At 42.5% G+C, this 19,306-nt stretch overlaps 1 protein-coding gene across 1 annotated transcript in view; it reads left to right on the top strand.

Moving 5' to 3' along the window:
- Positions 1–19,306, top strand: part of SLC35F1 (solute carrier family 35 member F1) — a 402,967-nt gene that overhangs the window by 327,760 nt on the left and 55,901 nt on the right. The gene's annotated exons all lie outside the window — the stretch shown is intronic.

Here is a 19,306-nt window from a genome sequence, read left to right as displayed (position 1 = left end):
TTCCTCATGGCTCAGATTTACAGTTAGAAGGGGGATGAGGCATGATTTAAGAGGGAAAATTAAATTTCCAAAAAATTTTATCCTATTTTACTGGAAGAAAGATCTGTAAACAAATTACAGGAAAGACAGCAAAATGGATCTCTACAGAAAATCCTGTGGGATTACAGAGGTGGAATGACTGAATCCACCGGTTTTCAGAAAAGCCTCTGGAGGACCCATTTCAGTGGGCTTTACTGACAACATGAATCTAACAGTAAAACTAGACAACTTGACTCCCTGGTGATTGTCAGCTCCCCTGGCTTATGTAGAGGATTCTAAAATAGTGAAATGCCCTCACGTGTTTGTTCTCTCTCTCTCTCTGAACGTGAGTTTCCCCTCTTATTTGGGGATCGAGGTTCCCGAGGCAGGGGATATATGTGTACTTACAACTATTGATGCGGTCGTGTGTTGGAAACTGACACAACATTGTAAAGCAATTTATCCTCCAATTAAAAATAAATTTAAGAAAATTTTAAAAACAAGTCTCCTGCTGCAGTTGTGGGTATGCAAATATAACATCCCATAGTCCATGTTTCTCTACCAGCTCTAAGGCAAAAATAATGCAACAAACAATAACACCTGATGTTGTCTGATCCTGCCATCATCTCCTAAGCAGACTCTAGCACCTTTCTCAGTAAACTTCCTCTGTCTTTCCTACAAATAGACCTGTCTCTGCTCTTCTGACATTCTCAGACTTGTCTGAGGTCCATGTGACAGCCAGTCAGCCAATCAGTGATGCAGCTGCTTTAGCAACACCTCCAAAATGTAGTAGATGCTCATTAAATGCCAGCTCCTTTTACTCCTGTATTTTTCACTTCACATATTCTGTCCATTGATCCAGTTTAAGGAAAGAAAAGTTAGAAAGAGACACGTTGCCTAAACCACTCCATCCTCTCTCACACTCTTACTCTTGTCCAGCAAATTTAGGAAGAGCAATGAAAAAATTCACAGTTGTGTGCAAAGCAATCTAGGTGAAAGAACCTGCTTGAGACACAAGGAGAAGTTTATGGAAATCCACATTCCAATTAGCTTTGCCCCTAACTGCTGACTGTGTTACCTCGGATGGGACCATTTGCCAGTCAGTGGAGGTGAAATCTCATAAAGATTAGTGAGGTTGCTGCTAGGTACAAACAAAATGCTCCTAACCCACCCTGTTCGAGAGTGAAAATATCAAGGGAAATTGTACAAGAAAATATGGTAATATCCTATCTGGAATGTTTTCACAGTACCAGAGGCTAAACAGACCTTAAAGCCCTGGAATGCTGTTGCTTGACATGTAAAATCAAGAAAATTTTCTCCTGTGGTACAATGGTACCCCTTTTCAGCCGTGAACATGTTCCTGAAGTAATACCTCCAAATAACTTTCTATGAATAACTTATATTTTTAACGTACTTGGAGGTGTACAGAGTATTTCTTGTAAATGGAATACATGTAAATCCATGGCTGATTCATGTCAATGTATGGCAAAAACCACTACAATATTGTAAAGTAATTAGCCTCCAACTAATAAAAATAAATGGAAAAAAAAAAAAGAAAAATCATTTTGTGCTATGAACAATAACTCATATTTGTTTTCTTAGGTACTCTTTCCGTATACTGAGTTTGTGAAAAGTGAAACACTCCTATAGTCCAATATTGTTGTTGGTCGCTTAGTCGTGCACCGACTCTTTGCGACCCCGTGCACTTTAGCCCGCCAGGCCCTTCTGTCCATGGGGTTTTTAAGGCAAGAATACTTGAGTGTGTTGCCATTTTCTTCTCCAGATCTTCCCTATCCAGGGACTGAACCCATGTCTTCTGCATTGGCGAGGGAATCCTTTACCACTGAGCCACCAGGGAAGCCCGATAGTCCAGTATTACACCACACACAAATGTTCATAGTTTTCAGAGCTAGTGGCCAGATTGCCCAGCCTGCCATATTTGGTGGATGAGGGTGAATAGGGCAAGTGAGAAGGTCTAGGCGGTCCAGCCTTGGCTGCCCTCAAAGCTGCATTATGCTCAGTGGTTCATCTGTTAACCACTGACTGCCTGAGACCTTCTGAACGTGAATGGTGTCTGCAGGATACAACTGGTAGAATTGTGGGCAAATGATTGTACGAATGGGCACTTTTAGTCAGTGGTAAGGAATTTGTATTTGTGTGTGTGTGTGTGTGTGTGTGTGTGTGTGTGTGTGTAAAGACAGGGAAAGAGAGAAACAAAGATAGAGACAGAAAGAAAGTTTAGCACTGTACACAAGTTTTCTAACGGCAAAATAAATAAAATTTTAAAACTCAGATTTTTCCTGCTTCAGAAATTTATGACTTATAAGCCTTGATACAAGCTAATTTTAAATTTTCTAAAGTCAGAATGTTCCAATTAGTCATGCTTTAAGATCTTGCCAGTTAGGGTATGTTCATTGGCTGAATGTATTCATTTGGCCTTTTAAGTGATTTTTATAGATAAGAAATTCTTTCATAAGAATTTAGAATCATGGTTTTAAGTCATCCTTCCCAACTTTCTTGAAGCAAAATTCTATAAATAACATCACTGATAATTTTCTCATACGTGGATATTGAAACTTTAAAGATCATTAGTAAGATGAAAGAGAAAGTCAGTGATTTCCTGGATTGGGCACAGGACTTGAGGATTTTTTTTAAACCAATGATCTAGTTTTCGATCATTTTAAAGCACAATACTATAGCCTATAAAGGATTTAATTAGAGAACACAATATGAAAGATAATGGACTTGAAAAGAGCTAGTTTGTAACAAATAGCTTCCATAATTAGGCAACATAACATGAGAGTTAAGAGTAAGCAAACTCCAAATAGTTTCATTAGAAACATGTTATATAAAAATTCTCTTTACTTTTCAAATAAAACTGTCCTTGACATAATGATATTTTACTATACACAATGTAAACAAAGTCTATTAAATAGCAAAATTTTATACATTCAAATCAATATTCAAAATGCTTATCTTTTATTATTATATACTTATTCTGATGTGACTATCAGTGTTCAAAATATGTTATAATTTCTCTTTTAAAATCTTCAGAGCCAATCTTAAGTTTTGCAGGTTTCTTTATAATTTATTCTCCTTTTGGGTCTAGAAAGTATTATTTAGTTTAATCTAGCATTTTGCTTCTTTCCAAAAAATAAATCTTGATCTCAAAGAATGAGCAGTCGCTTCCATTAAGGATATGCCAGCGAGTGCTCTGAAGGCAATTTCAAAGAGTTCAAACTGTTCTTGAGCAACAAGAACTTCATTAAAATACACCCATGACCTTCAGAGTGACTACCTTGAATGACAACCATGTTCACATGAATGAATTCCAGTGTGTTAAAGAAGATTAGGTATGTAAACAACTGCACACCCTGCTCAATAAGCAGCGATTTTCTTTTCCTAAAAAAAAAATCCTCATTATTTTTAAAACACACTTTTCATTATGCATGAACATAGCTGGTATAGTGGCAGAATGAAGACCCCACAAAGATATTGATGTTCTAATCCCTGCAATACATAAATACATTACTTTATGGTATGTTACACTGTTTTAACACAAAGGGGACTCTGCAGGTGTAATTAAATTAATGAAGTTAAGATGATGTGATTATTACAAATTATCTGGGTGGCCTCATGGTAATCACAGAAGTTCTTTGGAAAAAGGAGCAGAGGTCAGGGATGCAAGGAGTTGTGACAGTGGAATCAGAGGTCAAAGAGAGAGAGATTTGAAGATGCTACACTCCTCGCTTTGAAGATGGAGGAAGGAGACACAAAGAGGAATGCAGGCAGCCACCAGAAGCCAGGACCGGAAAAAAGGCAGGGAAAGGGATTCTGCTCTAGTGTGTCCAGAGAGAACATGGGCCGAGCACTGTCTTTGTTTTAGTATTTCTGATCTCCAGAGCTATGTTGTTCAGTCTCTAAGTCCTGTCTGACTCTTTGTGACCCCATGGACTGTAGCACGCCAGGCTCCCCTGTCCTCCACTGTCTTCCAAAGTTTGCTCAAATTCATGCCCGTTGAGTTGGTGATGCCATCCAACCATCTCATCCTCTGTCGCCCCCTTCTTCCCCTGCCCTCAATCTTTCCCAACATCAGGGTCTTTTCCAGTGAGTCAGCTCTTTGACCAGGTGGCCAAGGATGGGAGCTTTAGCTTCAGCATTAATCCTTCTGGTGAATATTCAGGGTTAATTTCCTTGAGGATTGACTAGTTTGATCTCCTGGCAGTCCAAGGGACTCACCACAGCACCACAGTTCAAAAGCATCAATTCTTTGGTGCTCAGCCTTCCTCATGGTCCGACTCTCACATCTGTAAATGACTACTAGAGAAACCAGTAGTCATATAGCTTTGACTATATGGACCTTTGTCAGAAAAATGATGTCTCTGCTTTTTAATATGCTGTCTAGGTTTGTCATAACTTTCCTTCCAAGGAGTAAGCGTCTTTTAATTTCATGGTTGCTGTCACTGTCCTCAGTGATTTTGGAGTCCAAGAAAATAAAATCTGTCACTGTTTCCACTTTTTCTGCTTCTATTTGAAATGAAGTGATGGGATCAGATGCCATGATCTTAGTTTTTTGAATGTTGGAGTTTCAGGCCAGCTTTTTCCTCTTTCACCCTCAAGAAACTCTTTATAGTTCCTCTTCACTTTCTATCATTAGAGGGATATCATCACCAGAACTATAAGATAATGAATTTGTATTGTTTTAAGCCACTACCTGTATGGTCATTTGTTACAGCAGCAATAGGAAGCAAATACAGTTGGAGATAATATTTACTTCCTCCCCCGCCCCCGCAAGCGTATTTGAAGGCATTGAACTTTGCAGGGTTTTCTCCAAAAAGAACCTGAGCATGGAAGCCGAAGCAGGCTTCTCTTGCCTATCTGTATTGGTGTTTTCATCCTTTGAGAAAAGAGTGCTCCCAATGCCACCTAGATGGGCTCCTTAGAGGAGCACTTCGGTGCTGTCTGCCACGAGTAGATGCACCTGAGCATATTCTCCTGCTTGCTTTTAGAGAACTTCTTGTTTTGACTCAATCACTACAGAATTTTCCTGTAATAATGGTTAAAGTGAGAGCACGGCCTTGCCCTTAAAAGAAAAGCATGCACAGTCTGCTTCCTTCGGCAGTGCATTTGGAGGGATGTGTTTGTTCGTAAATCATGAGTCAGTAAAATCCTGTGAGCCACTTGCAGTCTGAAGGGTGCAGTCTTAAAGCTGTCAGACTTTTTAAGACTCAGACAATGAGAATTCATAAAAACACCAACATATGAGAAAATAGCAGGATTTATTTTTGTCCCTTTTCTTCCTGTCTTCCCTCTTGTTTCTATCTTCGAGGCTGGGGCCACTTCCAATTCAAGAGCCCTTGAACCAGAAGACAGAGTGTGCCTGTGCATTTTCTGGGGCCATCAAGTTAGGGGGCTCTGTGGCCAGATTAGGAGTTGAGACACCATCTGGGCCAGAGAATGATGAGGCAACTAGCAACTGCACAGGACGCTCAGCTGCAGCTCCTCTTGACTGAAATCAGGTCAAATCGAAGCTTTAGCCAGTACCCTTTACCTCAGCGGCAACAAATCTCCCCTAAGTGGCTCAGATAAATCAAAATTATTCACTCACAATTTATTCATTCATTCAACATTTACTATCTGCAAATGGAATAGCACCTCTGGACTTTGCTCAGGGGTCAGCAAGATCTTCCCCGACCACTGGTTAAAAATCGCAATATCCTGCCCCACTCAACACTCCCTTCCCTCTGCTTCCTTTTTCTCCGTAGTTCTTATTATCAACATGCAATATATATTCCTTGTTTGTCTCTTCTTACGCAAGATTGCAAACCCCCATGGCAGGGGGGGGGAGTTTCTTTATTACCTAGTTTTTTTATTTTCCAGTTTAGTAGCTAGCATCTGGAAGATGCTCCATAAATATTTTGGAAGAAATTAACAAACTACTTAAGGGACCCTACTGTATACTAAGCACCATCCCAGCTGCAGGAGGTAACGGAGTGCAAGGGAGGAGAAGCCGTCTCCTTATGGAAGGCGTTTGTGTTTTAGCATCGTAAGTACAATCTGATGACACAGAGATCGGTGGGAGACCCTGACGTGCTGTTCTAAGTCACTCAGTCATGTCCGACTCTTTGCGACCCCGTGGACTGGAGCCCACCAGGCTCCTCTGTTCATGGGATTCTCCAGGCAAGAATACTGGAGTGGGTTGCCATTTCCTTCTCTGGGAGACCCTGAAGAGGGTGTCTGATCTCTACCTTAGGAAATCAGAGAAAGCTTCCTGGAGGAAGTATTGTCTGAGCTCTGAAAGATAAGACTGAGTGAGCCAAGGAGAAATAGACATGAGAAGACCGTAGCATGTTAAGGAACTAAAAATGCCTTAGCTTGAAGGCATTTTTAAGAAGGACATAGTCAAAGAAGAGAATGAAGGAGTAACTGGTGACAAATCACAAAGGGACTTGTAAGCCACATCAGAGAGTTTGGGCTTAACCTTGAATGTTGCTCGTGTAGGAATGGCATGGCAAGATGTGCAGTTTAGAAAGAGTCACATGTCCTAATGAGGAAGGAGCAGACAGGACAGGACAAGAGATTCCAGAGATACTTAGGTGGCTAAACAGCCAGGACTTGGTGACTTATTTAATGTGTGAGTGAAAAGGAAGGATCAATCTGTTTTAGTCACTCAAATATTTTGCAAATATTTATTGAACCTGTATTATAAATGTGGAGCTTCCCAGGTGGCACTAGTATTAAACAGTCCTCCTGTCAATGCAAGAAATGTAAGAGACCCGGGTTCGATCCCTGGGTTGGGAAGATCCCCTGAAGGAAGGCATGGCAGCCCACTCCAGTATTCTTGCCTGGAGAATCCCACCGACAGAGGAGGCTGGTAGGGTACAGTCCGTAAGGTCGCAAAGAGTCAGATACGACTGAAGCAACTTAGGACAGCACGTATTACATACACTTTTCCATGATGCTAGACATACAGCATGAAGACAGCACTCTTACCCTAGTGATGCCTCCCTGCCAAGTCACGCTTAGTTTTTATTCTCTGTCTCTCCCACTAGAATGCAGGGGAGTGACATATGGAAAGATATGGGGGGAACAGTACAAAGGTGACAGTCCTGAGCATGCATATTTAAGAAATGGAAACAGTGAATGCATTTAATAGTAGTAAGAGATGACATGAGGAAGGAGGGAGAGGCCAGATGCTAAAAGACTGTGCAAGTCAAGGAAAGGAGTTTGACTTTGTTCTGAGGAAAATCATTAGTATGTTCAGAGCAAAGGATTGACATGAGCTGATTTGTATTTTGAGATCGCTGTGGCTGTGGCTGCTCACAGAGGGTTGATTACATAGGAGGAAGAGTGAATCTGGTTAGAAGTCAGGAGACCACAACTGAAAGTTGATGGTGGGGGCAGGGGAAATTCCTTGGGCGGTCCAGTGGTTAAGACTCTGAGCTTCCACTGCAGGGTGTATGGGTTCAATCCCTGGTCTGGGAACTAAGATCCTGCATGTCAGCAAATCAAAACCACAATGAGGTACCATTACACGCCAGTCAGAATGGCTGCTATCCGAAAGTCTACAAGCAATAAATGCTGGAGAGGGTGTGGAGAAAAGGGAACCCTCTTACTCTGTTGGTGGGAATGCAAACTAGTACAGCCACTATGGAGAACAGTGTGGAGATTTCTTAAAAAACTGGAAATAGAACTGCCATATGACCCAGCAATACCACTTCTGGGAATACACACCGAGGAAACCAGATCTGAATGAGACATGTGCATCCCAATGTTCATCGCAGCACTGTTTATAATAGCCAGGACATGGAAGCAACCTAGATGCCCATCAGCAGATGAATGGATAAGGAAGCTGTGGTACATATACACCATGGAATATTACTCAGCCATTAAAAAGAATTCATTTGAATCAGTTCTAATGAGATGGATGAAACTGGAGCCCATTATACAGAGTGAAGTAAGCCAGAAAGATAAAGATCATTACAGCATACTAACACATATATATGGAATTTAGAAAGATGGTAATGATAACCCTATATGCAAAAGAGAAAAAGAGACACAGATATACAGAACAGACTTTTGGACTCTGTGGGAGAAGGCGAGGGTGGGATGTTTCGAGAGAACAGCATCAAAACATGTATATTATCTAGGGTGAAACAGATCACCAGCCCAGGTTGGATGCATGAGACAAGTGCCCAGGCCTGGTGCACTGGGAAGACCCAGAGGAATCAGGTGGAGAGGGAGGTGGGAGGGGGGATCGGGATGGGGAATACATATAAATCCATGGCTGATTCATGTCAAAAAAAAAAAAGAATGCTGCTTTAATTGATGGCCTGAGCTGCTAGATTGTATCATGTGATGAGATGAACAAGACTGGAGACTAGCTGATGTGGATCAAGAAAGTCAAAGGTTCTGTCTGGCCATGCAGGTTGTGTCTTCCTGTGAGCATCAAAGCAGAGTTCAGTAGAGGTGACTGGGTTTATGTCTCTGGTTCAGGAGAGAGGTGGGATTGGAATTACGGGTCTGAAATCATTTCCTATAGAAGGTGCTGAAAGTCATGGTCTGATTAGATCACCAGTGGAGTGAGTATAAATGAAGGAAAGTAGGCTGAGAAGGGGCCAGTGTGCTAAGAGGAGAATCTGAAAGCAAGCCAAGACTGTTATCTCAAGAGGGAAGGAGTGACCCCCGCTAGGCACCAGACATGCTAAGTTCCTAGTGGTTCCATCCACCCAGGGAAGACTCAGGTGAGGGAGGAGCAGTCTGGGCACCTGGGTGAGCCACGCTGAGCGGTAGGCATTCCTGGTACCTCCACACCTGATCATCAGGAGGTTGCGTGGCTCTGGAGTGTAGAGCTGGATCCAGATTGGAGATGCAGATCTGGGAGTCACCAGTATGGAGACGACTTTTCAAGCCAGAACAGATAGGTGAAATCTTGCAGGGTGAATGTGAGTTGAGAAGAGACACTGTGAGAAAGTCCTGAGCGTATAGCATTTGAGAAGGTAAAAGTAGATCTAGGGGCCCACAGTCCAGGAACACGTGAGGCATGAGAGATGAAATGGGAGGCCGAGGCAGGCGTGGCAGGTAAGAGCCAGCAGGAGGAGAGTATGTCAGATGCTACGCTGAGTAAGGGAAGGACTGCGATGTCTCTGCCCGGTTCAGAAACAGGGGCTGTGTTTTTGAGTGATTTTGATGGCGTTTGCGGAACAGAACCCCGACTGCCCTGAGTTGAGGGGTTGAATTGATTTCAAAGAGATGGAGACTGTGGCTGAATGCAACTCTTCTCAAGAAGTTTGGCAGGAAAGGAAGTCAAAGTTGGGTGAGAACCAAAGGGTACCTAGAAAATGGAAATGGGAGAGCTAAGGACTGAACCTCAAACACCAACGATGAGGGATAGAGAGAATAAAATGAGTCCACAAGAAGTCAGATGCAAGGGAGGAGGAAAAAGAAACAGACAGGAAAGAAGGGGACTCAAGGACGCAGTAGTTAATAATGCCAATGCTGCAGAAAGGGTTAGTCCAAAGTGAACTTGCAGTGAAGCTTTGGTTTTCATGGCAAAGGCCGTTGTCAGTATCAATGCAGCTTGAGGAATGGATGGGGCCTAGATACAAGAAACAGAGTGTAGATTAATTTTTCAGGAAGCCTGGCTGTGAAGAGGGAGAGATAAATAGCTACAGAGCAATTGGGCATTGAGGGTGAGACTGGGGCATGTCTATATGGTGAAGGAAAACAGGCAGCAACAAGGGAGGGATGAAGACCCAAGAGGAACACAGGGAGAAAGGGTCTTAAAGAACAGAGGGCGGAATCTCCTTCAGTGCCAGGCAAGTCCTTAAGGGAAGACACAGGCTGTGAACTGGAGGAAAGACTTGTGTGTTAATTGACAATTGTTTACTTGAATCTCCATATAGAGTGTTTGGGTCATGCCCACCACCTGTAGCAATGCTGAGCATGCAGGAAGCAATAAATAAATACCTGCTGACTGTAGCCCACCGGGCTCCTCTGGTGGAATTCTCCAGGCAAGAATACTGGAGTGGGTAGCCATTCCGATCTCCAGGGGGATCTTCCCAACCCAGGGATGAAACCCGAGTCTCCTGCATTGCAGGCAGCTTCTTTACTGTCTGAGCCACCGAAGAAGCCCAGTGACAAGTATAATGTAATGAAAATCTGACTTCACCTTTTTTTAAATAAAACCTGAAATAGTTGATTTAGACCTAGAGATAGACCCCAAAAGGTACAAGATTCTTTCCTCTAGCTTTTGAAATTGTTTCTCCCTGCTGTTTCAATGCTGGGAAGAATCACAGGTAATATAAAATTAATGGGAAATTAATATTTTATCAGAAAACGTTCATTTCCTTCAATATGTGCTTTGAAATGTGTACTTTCTTTAATGTTATTGTTCATGTTCTTGTGTTCATGAATTCCATAAATAAGAAATACGAGTTCATAGTACTTGAATGACTTAAGGCAAGTACTTCTCCTAAAGCACTCAAGATAGCTACATAGTATCAGAAACCCATCTAAAAAGAAACTATTCTGATTCTCATACAGTTTTCTTATACCTTTCACCTTCTTTCGTATGAAAAATGCAGACAACTAGTGATTATTTTTTCCGTACTCTAGGAGTCTGCCTGTCTTCTAGAGTGCTCTCAGCTTAAGAGAGAACATTCAAACCTGCTTGATCGAGTTGAGGCTGGCCCAGCCTAGACTATTATAAGAACTGGATCTTATGTGCTTTCTTCTTCACCTAGAGGTGGCTCAGATGGTAAAAAATCTGCCTGCAATGCAGGAGACCTGGGTTTGATCCCTGGGTTGAGAAAATCCCCTGGAGGAGGGCATAGCAACCAACTCCAGTATTCTTGCCTGGATAATCTCCAAGGACAGAGTCCATGGGGTCACCAAGAGTCAGACACAACTGAGCGGCTAGGCACTGCACTTAGACCTTGACTGCTTAAGCTCACTCTGTGGGAGAAGAGCAGACCTGGGACCACATTCTGGCTCTGACTCTATTATGGGGCTTCAAGTAAGTTACCTGTTCTCTTTAGCACTCTGTTTCCTCATCTGTAAAATGGGGAAAGAGAAGAACTGGCCTTGCACCTATGGTATGTGGTAGGCTTTCAGTAAATGTTAATTCCTTTCTTTCTGCTTTTAGAATCCAGTTTGACAGTCAGAGCTTGTTTTTAAATCTGATTAAAGCTCTTGTGATGTTCACATGTGGGAGATTTTCCTGTGGGAAAGCTCCACTCTCACCCAAGAAAGATTTCCATGCAGCAGAGCTAGAGAGCCGTGTCTTCCTAATTACCTGTATCTTCCAGTGCTTGTCCCAGATTTTTAAGTGACCACCAGAAGGTGCAGGCTTCCCTGGTGGCCCAGACAGTAAAGAATCTGCCTGCAATGCAGGAGACCCAGGTTTGATCCCTAGGTTGGCAAGATGCCGTGGAGATGGCTACCCAGTCCAATATTCTTGCCTAGAGAATTCCATGGACAGAGGAGCCTGACAGGCTACAGTCCATGGAGTCTCAAAGAATTGGACTATGACTGAACAACTAAAGAGATGCTCCAGTGGTCACCTAGATGCTCCAGTGGTCACCTAGTGCGTGGTAGTGTCTTTCTTTCTTTTTCCTTTAAGAGTTGAAGTTGAAAAAGTAAAATAAGATATTTTAACAAATAGGAAGTTCTGATGAATTGCACAAAGAAGCATAAAATTCCCACATTGAAATCCTTATCAATAGAAATAAGAAAGATAGTTTGGTGAAAATCTCTTTCCAAATTCTGAAAATAGGACATTTGCTGGAAAACGACTGTCATATAGTCATCATAGTGACACGTTTTATGAGTTCAGATCTCCTGGGCAGCTTGATGGAAACACGGTTTTATCCATTAAGGACATTTTAAGGCAGTAAAACCTAAACATTAAGTCCTAAGGTTTGGGGTTAGTGAGGGTCCAGCTGTTATGAATACAATAGTCCTGGAAAGAAAAAAATCCGGTGGGGGCAGAGGGGGGCAGGGCATCTACCAGAGAAGTCTGTTCCAGATGAAAGATACTGCTCCCTGGAACTGTATTTGGGTTTTCGAATGCTTCTGGCCTGGCTGCATGTTGAGGCCACTGAATCAAATGGTTCTTGATTGCGTGCGAGTGTGCATTTCCTGAGTTATAGTCCGCTCTCTTCAGCTGGACTGTCAGCCAAAAGAGAACTTTTGTTGTGTCTGTGTTACTGAAGTTTGTCTTTTTTAAGATCCTTCCCTGTTAACGATTCAGTTTTACTCACCGGAGATGAATTTATAATATACATCACTTTTAGAAACACGGGAGGATTGCCAATTAGGAGCAGAGGCAGGGAGAGAGGAAGTGTTCCCTTTCCTGGAATCACCTACCAGTTGCCTCGGGTTTAGCCTCTGACAGCTGGGCTGTGTGCAGGGCGCAGAGCCCTGTGCATCGCCGGAGGGGAGCGTTAATGAGGAGCTGAAGGCGGGTGGAGGAGTCTCTTTTGGGCAGAGAGAATTAGAAAAAGGGATGAGGTCACCTCCTCATTATGCTCTCCTGGAATGGGAGCAGTTGGGTATTGGGGCATTTTTGTATGACTTTTTGTTTTTTAAAACCATTTACTTCCTTACAGAAAGACTGATCTGACTCTTGTAGATTTTTTACACTCTCATAACTGGTGTTGTTTTATGTATTTTGAAAGTACTATATGCGCATGAGAAGAAATTTGGAAACCGCAGAGAATTGGGTGGGGCGGGGTGAAGACTCAGTGATCCAAAGATAGCCATTTTATTTGTATAGATTCTGATTTTCTTCTTCCAGAGATTTTTACATCTAATACTATGATGTGTAGATTTTCAATCAAGAACTTTTACGTGAAGATACATGTCACCCAAAACCAAGTGGTGATAGGGAAGGAATGTCGAGGGACTTTTCTCTTCTCCCCATCATACCACCCAGGAGAACAGGGGAGACATCCATTCCCTTCCGATGCTGGGACACTGGAAGAAATCTCTTCCTCTCTGCCCATTACTTCTTGCTCCAACCCAGACGGAAATAGCTAATTCAGTATCCAGTGGGGTTCTTGACCACTTGGTGGTGTTGCTATGCCTTAAGGGTAAACAAAAAGGAGGAAATAAGCTGTCTTCAGAGTGTTTCATTGTTGCCTGCTTTATGGGTTGGTAAGAACTGTTCTTTGCTGGAAGGACCCCTGAGACAGGGTCCAAGGCTTGAGGACCCTTGACTCCAGTATATCTGCCTAAGAAAGTTCACATGCATGCTGTCGGGTCAGTCATGTCCGACTCTTTGCAACCCCCACGGACTGTAGCCCACCAGATTCCTCTGTACATGGGATTCTTCAGGCAAGAATGCTGGAGTGGGTTGCCATGCCTTCCTCCAGGGGATCTTCCTGTCCCAAGGACTGAACCCAAGTCTCCTGTGTCTCCTGCGTTGGAGGCAGATTCTCTATGGCCACCTGGGAAGCCCATAAGACATTTTAGGCTAAATTAAAATTGGAGTGGGAGACAGGAGGCAACACTGCTTCTGTAATCCAAGTCTGAAGTTAATGCGGTGGGGTGGGTCTCATCTCTACTTGGTTCCTTGCATCTCTTAGGTGAACTATGTGAAATTGTCAATATTGAAATAGTCATTTTTTTACCTACAAAAATGATCGTTCCAAATGGATCAAGCTATTATTTTCTGCCAGATAGAATCCAAAGGTGAGAAGACATGACTACAAACATCCAACATTAAAGAAGAAAACAGTACATGGAGCAATTTAGACCCAAAATACAGCCTCTAAATACAGACATTTTATCAGAGTGAAAACATAATGCTATTCTCAGGTTTTCTGAAGATATTTAAGGGTCATATTTTGATGATGAGCCATGCTGAATTTTTATATCTATAAGTACAAAATGGGACTACCTATTTTTAATTTGCAAAGCAATTCTTTCATCTTAGTTTGTCTGCTAATTATGGGCAAGTAAGTAGCCACTTAGGTAGTAAGTAGTCAGTGGACTAGTAAGTAGTTACTAAGTAGTAAGTGGACAAGTAAGTAAAACAAATAAGGAAATCAGTCCTGAATATTCATTGGAAGGACTGATGCTGAAGCTGAAACTCCAATACTTTGGCCACCTGATGTGAAGAACTGACTCACTGGAAAAGACCCTGATGCTGGGAAAGATTGAAGGCAGGAGGAGAAGGGGATGTCAGAGGATGAGATATTTGGATGGCATCACCGACTTGATGAATGTGAGTTAGAGCAAACTCTGCGTGTTGGTGATGGACAGGGAAGCCTGGCGTGCTTCAGTCCATGGGGTCTCAAAGAGTCAGACACGACAGAGCGGCTGAACTGAACTGAAGTAGCTGCTAACTTCCGGGGGGAAAAAAGGCAATATGCATCCATAGTTTTTTTAAATGTATACTTTGTGTGTGTGTTAGTCACTCAGTCATATCAGACTCTTTGTGATCCCATGGACTGTAGCCCACCAGGCTCCTCTGTCCATGGAATTCTCCAGACAAGAATACTGGAATGGCTGTAGCCATTCCCTTCTCCAGGGGATCTTTCCAACCCAGGGTTCAAACACAGACCACCTACATTGTAGGCAGAGTCTTTATCATCTGAGCACAAGGGAAACTCAAATTTTAACTCTGTAGTTTCCAGCCAGGAATCTATCCTAAGGAAATATTTAAGACTACCAAGCTCAAATAATAATCCTGCTATTATCGTAATGACTTCAGAGAGTTTGTCTCAGCCACTAAGCCTGGTGTTCCTCAGTACCTCATCAATAGAATCAGATAACTCGGGGTCATAGACCTCACTGGCAGGTATCACTTAGGGATTACTGACATAGAAGAGCAAAACTGGCTTATATCTTTAGAGAGGAATGATACTATATAAATCTAAGAGGTAATGAACTTCTCTTTCTAAAGTTCTTCACGTTCTTTGAGATTTTTCAGAGTGTAAGATGATTATGAAATAGTATTCATTTGTTGATTTTTTGGTATTGATATTTTATAATTTCCTTTTGGATATAGAAATGTATGCACAGAAAGGTAAATCTACTAGTTTTTCACTTCTTTTTCTGCTTTAACAGTCCCAGTAGTGAGCATATGTTACAATGCTGCTCTCTATTATTACTCTTAACAGCCACTTTGCTAAAGAGTTAAGCTACCAGAAATCTATTGGAAAATTATTTTGTCAGTATGTTTTATGTGATAAAGCCACAGGGGAAAAGTTGGAGACAAAAATCGCTAAAAAATAATAGCCTGTTTACTAACAGCAACTCCCAAATGTATCTTTTTTTCTCTCTCTAGTTACAGATACAGTGGTGTGATCTCCCACCTGTAGCAATTTCTGTCACTGACCTTCATTAAAATATGGTTTGAAAAATCAGGACAGGATTGTCTCTGGTATCAGCCATTTGAGTGACCTGGAGCACATCACTTCACTTGTTGAAACTTCTGAATCCTGTGTTTAAATAAAGGATTCTGTGATTCTAAACGGGGAGATACTGCCTCTGAGGGGCGCTTGTAAATGTGTGCTGTGTGCTAAGTCACTTCAGTTGTGTTCAACTCATTGTGACCCTATGGATTGTAGCCTGCCAGGCTCCTCTGTCCATGGGATTCTCCAGGAAGAACACTGGAGTGGGTTGCCATGTGCCAACTCTGCCACCCAGAGATCAATCTTGCTTCTCTTATGTCTCCTGCATCCGCAGGTGGGTTCTTTACCACTATTGCCACTTGTATAGGAACATTTTTTTTTTTTTAGGAGCACTTATTTTTAGTGGTCTCCACTTTTCCATGATCGTCAAGATGGCAGAGCAGAATGACCTGTGCTCATCTCCTGTAAGAATACCAAAATTGCAACTAGCTGCTCAACATTTCTGCCATAATGATACCACCCTTATGAAAGAAAGTGAAGAGGAATTAAAAAGCCTCTTGATGAAGGTGAAAGAGGAGAATGAAAGAGCTGGCTTAAAACTCAACATTCAGAAAACTAAGATCATGGCATCTGGTCCCATCACTTCATGGCACATGGATGGGGAAACCATGGAAACAATGACAGATTTTATTTTCTTGGGCTCCAAAATCACTGCGGACAGTGACTGAAGCCATGAAATTGAAAGACTCTTGCTTCATGGAAGAAAAGCAATCACAAATCTAGACAGCATATTAAAAAGCAGAGACATTACTTTGCCTACAAAGGTTAATATAGTAGAAGCTGTGGTTTTTCCAGTAGTGATGTACGGATATGAGAGCTGGACAATAAAAAAGGCTAAGTGTCGAAGAATTGATGTTTTCAAACTGTGGTGTTGGAGAAGACTATTGAGAGTCCTCTGGACTGCAGGAGATCAAACCAGCCAATCCAAAAGGAAATCAACCCTGAATATTCATTAGAAGGACTGATGCTGAAGCTGAAGCTCCAATACTTTGGCCACCTGATGTGAAGAGCCGACTCATTGGAAAAGACCCTGATGCTGGGAAGGATTGAAGGAAGAAGGAGAAGGGACAACAGAGGATGAGATGGTTGGGTGGCATCACTGACTCTCTGAGCATGAGTTTGAGCAAACTCTGGGAGATAGTGAAGGACAGGGAGGAATGGACCTCAGTCCATGGGGTCACAAAGAGTTGGATAAGTCTGAGAGACTGAACAACAACATTTTTAGTGATCAGAGCCCAGGGATGCTAAATGCCCTGCAGAGAGCATGGGGCTGTCCTGCAAAACGAAGAACTGTCCTACTCCCAATGCCGGAAGCAGCCTGGATTACCTCTAATGTCTCTTCTGACAGTCAGTGATACGAAGTGCCTATCCATCCTTTGGTTCATTGGTCACCCGTTATTGATCCCTACTGTATGCTAGGCACCAAGGTTCCCAGCTGAAATATCCCAGAAACCCTGGCTTGTACTGTAGTATTCTTTCGTCTTCTCTTCTTTCTAAAAGTCCTCCCTACCCATAGGACCGACTGACACTCACAAGTACAGATTTTTCAGCTCAGCTCTTTAAGGGAACAGATGCCAGGACTTTGGAATGCTCGAGTGCTTTGGGATTTCTAATGACACTGAGAACCAGACGAGCTCACTTGAGCCCTCCCCAAGCCTGGATGGTGGCCTGGCTTGCCGTCCATCGTTCAGCTTCACTGACTGAGGGCTTCCAGCCAGATAATGAAATCCCAGTTGTGGAGCATGCAGCTAGATATTTTAACTGTTGAGTCAATCATTTGTAATATTTAAAGCAAAACACCAGCTGTTTTATGCCCAGCGAAGAGTTTTCACTGGCAAACTCAAATTTCCTAATAAATGGTATTTGAGGCCAGTTGTAAAATTTGCCTTAAGAGCATTTTATCACATCAAATAGTCATCATTAACTTGACAATTAACTGTGCAATGAGGGACTGTATGCTGGAGTGCCATCCTACCAGCTTTCATCCCCTCCCAGAGTTCTGTGACCTCTGGGCTCAACCCCTAGTCCATCATGATGTAGCTCAGTATTATCATTTCCCAGTAACCTCAGGGACAACTTATTCTTCTGATGGCTTTCTCCATTCTGCAGAGATGACTGCAACACGGAGAAGCATGAAGGTCTGTCCAGGTCACGAAAAGCTTTATGAACAGTGAGGATCCCAAGTGTTGTTTACAGGGCCAAAAAGCTATTCTGGATGGTAAAGGGGTTCTTAGGAAATATACGTTTTTTAGCCTTTAATGAATCTTGGAGACCCCATTTTGATGTTACTGATTATTAAAAATCCTTGTATGTATTTGTTCAGTAACTATTATTGGTTGTGTCTCATGAGCCCAGCAGAACTCTGGGTGCTAGAAATGTAGTCCTGCTCTCAGGGACCTCCAGACTAGTGGGAAAGTCAGACATTATGGCAATAATTCCATATTAATTATGAATTATTATAATTGACACTGTAAAGGAGAGGTATAGAATGCAAGGTAATCATTGGCTAGAACCTGACCTAGCCTAGGGACCCCAGAGGTGGTTTCAGGAGGCAGTATATAGGTGTGGGCCTGAAGAAGGAGCTAGGTCCTCAAGAATTGGTTGGAGCATTCCAGAGGGAAGGAGATGCATGAATGAAGACCCTGAGGCTGGAAGGAAGGGCTTGCTCCAGTTGGGAGAGGATGCTAGCCCAGTCTACGTGGCAGAAGTGGTGAGAGTAGATTCGAGAGGTTGTTTAGAAGATGAGCTGGCAGAATTTGGCGATTCACAGGATATAGACAGTAAGAGGGAAGGACTGTTGGTTTGTGATCCATAGGATGTAGACAGTAAAAGGGAAGGGGTATTAGTGACCACTGCCCTGGATCTGGCTACTGGGCGGTAGGGTGACCTGTTTAGGATTCTAGCGGAGGAGCTGTACTGGGCCATGAGACCGGATCACCAGTTCCTCATTTTTCTTGTTTAGTCCATGGAGTCTGGAGTCCTGGGGGCCATCCATGAGTCTAGTGGAGACCCTGCCTCTGAGAGGCAGGTCCAGAGGTCACTGCATCTTACCAGGTGGTGTAGACAACCAGTTCTGTGGAGTCCAGAGCAGTGTGTTTGGAAGCAGGGCATAGACTGGAATTGGGGCCCTCAGAATTTATAAAATGGTTTCACATGGGTTACTTTCAAACTTCACAATGATCTTTAGAGATAGTCTTCATTTATACTAATCGGAAATTGAGGCTCCCTGAGTTTGTGGTTTGTCCAAGGTCATACTGCTCTAAGTAAGGATTTAGTACTCAAATTTAAGTCTTTTGGCTCCCAACACAGGGGTCTTCTCATTTCATCAGGCTCTCTTACTACATGATCAGGGACAAACTCTCCTCCATCTCTTAGGGCTTCCTTGTCAGATGGAATCTCATTATTTGTACAAAATATAAAAGAAATGAAATCAAAGATTTCTTAATACTCTGCTCTTTCTTTTCTCTCTCTCCTTTTTTACCTTTTTAAAGTATTTGTAAAGTTTTGAGACTAATATTTGTATTTATATTTAGGTTTTTTTCCTATAAAGAATGACAGGTTAAAACAGATTAAAGTAATTTTTATTGGTAGTAGGGAGAAAGCTCCAGGAGAAATTAAGTTCAACTTATGTCTAGCTCCTAATAGTTTATAGACTAGTATAAGACCACTGCCCCTTCACCTCCCATTCCCACATCTGCTTCCAGAGTTCTGGGACCATCTAAAATGGCCCTGTCTATTCTCTCCACATCTGAGTGTCTCCATGGAGTTAGCCTGGGTGCTGAGGAAGATGAAAGCTGAGCTGCCCTGACACCATAGGGGCAGGAGAATCTTCACCACCAGCTTGTCTTATTGATTCACCTTCTCCT

Source organism: Dama dama, chromosome 28 (genome assembly GCF_033118175.1).
Source record: "Dama dama isolate Ldn47 chromosome 28, ASM3311817v1, whole genome shotgun sequence".
Taxonomy (NCBI): domain Eukaryota; kingdom Metazoa; phylum Chordata; class Mammalia; order Artiodactyla; family Cervidae; genus Dama; species Dama dama.
This window is presented reverse-complemented; position numbering and strand designations above follow the sequence as displayed.